The sequence below is a fragment of the Notothenia coriiceps genome, unplaced genomic scaffold (assembly GCF_000735185.1).
Source record: "Notothenia coriiceps isolate Sejong01 unplaced genomic scaffold, NC01 NC01_scaffold00037244, whole genome shotgun sequence".
NCBI lineage: Eukaryota > Metazoa > Chordata > Actinopteri > Perciformes > Nototheniidae > Notothenia > Notothenia coriiceps.
The window spans coordinates 16,055,697-16,060,262 of NW_011369945.1; the positions used below are offsets into that span (position 1 = coordinate 16,055,697).

Here is a 4,566-nt window from a genome sequence, read left to right on the forward strand (position 1 = left end):
GAAAGTTTTTTTCGCCATTCTTTTGCCATTTTGAGATTTATATTTATAGCGGAAAGCTAACCAGGAAGTGTTTTAGCACACCACGTGACGCATCTGAACGAATCACGTTGTCAGAAGTTGACACCAGCCAATGAGATTTCGTTTCTTGGTTTAAGACCCTTTTGTACTTTCACGATTGGTTGCTGATACGAAGGAAATGACCATATTTGGATCAGATGAGATTTTGCAGGAGAGACCGAGCTTTCCAACGATATCTCTGATGACATGGTGCAAACAGCGGTCGCGGTACTTTATGTTACGTTAGAATGCTGACTTTTGGTGAATTTAGGAGAAATATACAAACTATAGTAAAATGAACACTTAAGTGTGTATTTTGTACGTTTTCCTTCCAAAAGCCTGAAAGAAAACATGTTATGGAATCAAAATAGCACAACATCTCAAAATTGACCAGTGCATGAAAAACGATGTTTTTGCCTGCCGTGTCTCGCCTTTAACAAACAATTTATGCGGCTCGTATCACTGAAAGCCGGGCACCGCCTTTTTTTTTTTTTTAAGCGGCCCCCTCCCCACTTTTGGCAGCACCCCCTGAGCAAAATGACTTCCCGTGGCTATGCTTCAACATGGCGCGCTGAAATCAATTTCCGGGTCACTACCGGAGGACCGAGGAGTCCAGGAGTCCAGGAGTCCAGGAGGGGAAATTAGATAAATGAGAAGCCTTCAAGATGTGTTTCCCCTATGGTTTCCCCATAGGGTTTCCCCCAGTATGTGCCCATCCCCCCATGTTAATCACACCTGGCACACACAAACACACAGAACAATTTGATACATTTCCCGCTCTTATGTGCCCCTCCCCCCACATGGATCACACCTGACACACGCATTACATGTTCAGTGTCTATTCTTTTTATAATTACTGCAGTTTTTCATGTATACCAGTAGTCTGATACAGTATTTACAGTTTGAAAGGATGTTAAATGAAATTTGGTGATGATTAATGATTTTTGTGTTAATGCAGTTAAAACAGGACCGGTCAAATTGGACCGCAAACACCAAAGTAATGGGGGGGGAAACGAAGACAATGGAGGGTTAATCAAAGTCCACATTTACTTTTTTTCAGTGTACAATATTCTACAATAAATGTATAAAAGGTAAGTTATCAACTGTGATGATCTATTAGTACATCTTATTTCTAAACCACGCCCAGTCAAGCAACGTCCTTGTATCATTAAAACAATACGGAATATTTAAGGATGAAACTTGTGTTTGCTGATGTGTATAGATGACTGCACATTCCAAACTTCAGAACCTCTCCTCTCCCCTCTTCTCCTCTCCTCTCCTCTCCTGCAGTGGAAGTGGAGGTCTTGTCTGTTTGGTAGAATACACCCACTCCTCCAGACTCACCATGACCCAGCTGATGGTGGAGAGCCCGCTGAAGGCTGCTGACCTGCTGTAGTTTGGAGCCGAAGAGAGCCGTGAGGGCCTTCCTGGCACGTCTGCTGCTACATGTAGACAACTGCCCGGGCATGCTGGCGTTCTCCCAGCTCCACAAATACTTCACCCTGGAGAAAGAGGCCTGCAGGCTGCTGTTAGGCAGGTCAGAGATCAGCTCTCTGTATTCATTTTCTTTAGAACTAAGACAAAGTGAAAGCAGAACAGTACTTCTATACATTTTAATCTTAGCTTTTATTAAAATCTTACTGATCTACTGTATAAGAGTCATGTACAATGGTAGTAATGAGACATTGTTTCCTAGGCACACACACATGCAAAAAGGCCTTCATGGTTGTTAAGCTCGTTGTTGTTGTTGTTGTTGTTGTTGTTGTCTCTTTGTGGTATTTTGCATCTCTCTGTGCAAATATTTTTGCCTATTTATATTTATTTGGTCTGTGGTTGTTTTTTCATTTTGCAGGTTTTTCTTGACTTTTTAAAAAGTTATTTTTATCTCACTGTGATCTTTTTAAGTCTCTTTGGTGCATTTCGGTCCACTTTGGGCACTCTCTGTGTCTGTCTGTCAAAGACTGTCTAAATCATTTTGTTCCAGGAAGGCTAACTAACTCTCTAACTAACCGCTCGTCTTACATTTTACAAAACAACATAGACAATAAATCACTGCTCCCAACCAAGAAATAGTTGTGCACATAAACATCCAAAAGCTATAACTTGTCACTTCTATACCTCATGTTAAATTATGAGCTACACCAGGGCTCGACTCAACTTGACAAGCGGTCAAGCGCTCTTAAGTTTTCCGTTGTGTTCCTCAATTATAGGATATAAATAGGGCAACGGGAAAATAACCCAAGGGAAAAAAGAGAGAGGAAACCCAATTGTAAAACCAAAGATGTTGAATATTTTCTAAATAAAAAAAAGTTATCAGCCAATTCAAGATATAAAAAAAAGATTACTTTTTTCAAAAGACTATCAAAGGCGCACATCCCCTCACACTTTCTAACACTAGTCTACCTCTCACTCAGTGGTACTCCAGCACAATTACAATGGGGCACATGCCCTCAAAACACAATTGACATGTGTCACACAGAGACACACGGCACACAGCCTGATCACCCGCTGATTTATGGCAGTCAGAGAGGAGAAGAAAGCTTCTTCATCCCTTTATGGGGTCCTGATGAGGGACTGGGATCACCTGAGAGAGGCTGCACCTGGGGACAGACAATCAGGGGAAGAGACACACACGGCACGTAACAATCACACAGGTTGTGGTTAGTATCTTGTATCTGGAACTTTCTAGTACCACCTTGTCGAGTTTCCAAATGAGCTGGGCTTATAATGTGGCATCAAAACACTGCCACCCACTGATCGGTCAGAGATAATCGTCAATAGGACACACGGGCTATCCTACACAAACAAAACATTTTTAAATAGCCAAGCTACTCTATTGCTATAAACAATGTTTAATTAATTTTGCCATGCCAATTCATGCATATGTAATCTGTTCCCAGGTGTTATGCTAAGCTAACTGGCTGCTGATTCTAGCCCTATGCTGAACTGACAGACACTGGTTTCAACCTTTTTTTTTTATCAAACTAAGAAACTAAAAAAGCGAGTTGGTATTTTTTCCCAAGATATGAAAGTACTCCTATATTGACCAGAATGATATTGATGAAATGATCCTGTCGGTTTTCGCAGGTGGAGGGAACGCCTCCACGACTGTTGTGGGAAACAACATCTATGTAGCAGGTGGTCATTCTGCGTCAAGGGCAGCTGCAGCTACAACAAGATCGAGAGTTACACATTGGACCAGTGAAGTATCCAAACCACTTGCCCCCATAAAGGTAGTTCTGATATCAAACCTAAATTATAAAGAAAATAACTCTGGGAAAGAAATGGCTTCATAATAAAACAAGCTACACAAAAAAGATAAGATCAGATTCATTGATCCCAATTTTTCTGGTCACAGCAACATGTTAAAAGAAGGCTGCACATAATGTGAATATAAAAAGAGTTGAAAATAAACAAAAATAAAATATGAACACCCAAAAATAAAAAAAAACAGAACAAAAAGGAGAAAATACAAATGCTGACAGTGAAAGATAAAAATCTGTAGACTATCCGTCAAATAAACACTTTGAAGGACCGAATTACAGCTAACAAAATGCCTTTGAAACTCTGATTAAATCTGAAATTAACATAAAAAAGCTTGGATTGAAACCCAGTTACTGTCATGTCCTCGCTCCCTGCAGAGGATGTGCCTGGTGTCTTTGAAAAGCAGCCTGTACCTGGTGGGGGGGCCAGACCACCCTCCTTGAACACTTCGACCCAGACACAGAAGAATGGATCCCCCTTGGCAGAATGAAGGAGAGGAGGATAGAGTGCAGGGCAGTGGCCATGCTGGGCCGTGAGAACATCACTGGGGGCCGTTCGCGCTCCAAAAGGACCTGCAGAGCGTGGATAAATATGACCCTCACACAGATACATGAGAACTAGTGGGAGATAATGCTTACATGGCTGTATCTGCGTTTATCATGGCGCCAATTGTACAAAGACTGTAGCAAGCCAAAGATACAGCTTTTCTTGGATTGTAGTGGGAAGAGTGAACTGGTTAGTTTATCCATTTAGGCAGTTGTGTACAAGCTGGTGGGAGTTTTTTGGAAATATGTGGTTCTCCAAGGGTGGGTTATCCAACCGGCTGTGAGAACTGGAAAACAAACTGGAAAAGGAGTGTTGAATGCTTATGTACATTACCTTGTTTTTATGTTAGTGATTAAAGAACATGAATATTCACTTCTTTTTTTTTTATAAAGATAATACTTTTCAAAACCATCTCTTCTTAAGCTCAATATTTAACACAGGAAGTCCCTCCCACTGCTGCCAAGAAAATTTATTGAATATAAAACTGTAAAGACAAAAACATTATTTTGATTTGTTAATTATGTCCTTTGGTTACATGGACACTGTTTCACAATATTTTCATTATTTATGCTAAGCTAGCTGTCTCCTGGCTGTACATATTTTATGAACAGTTATTAAAGCAATTTCGATTTTCTCATTCCTCTCTTGGCAAAGAAGTGAATAGTTGTATTTCCCAAATGTCAAACTATCCGTAGAATT

General features: G+C 40.6%; 1 long non-coding RNA gene across 1 annotated transcript; it reads left to right on the top strand.

The window, feature by feature from the left end:
- The first annotated feature begins 1,092 nt into the window (after nt 1-1,092).
- LOC104964851 (uncharacterized) lies at nt 1,093-4,203 on the top strand. Its single transcript, XR_800472.1, has 3 exons — nt 1,093-1,594; nt 3,145-3,290; nt 3,699-4,203. It is a non-coding gene; the product is annotated as an uncharacterized lncRNA (long non-coding RNA).
- The last annotated feature ends 363 nt before the right edge of the window (nt 4,204-4,566 follow it).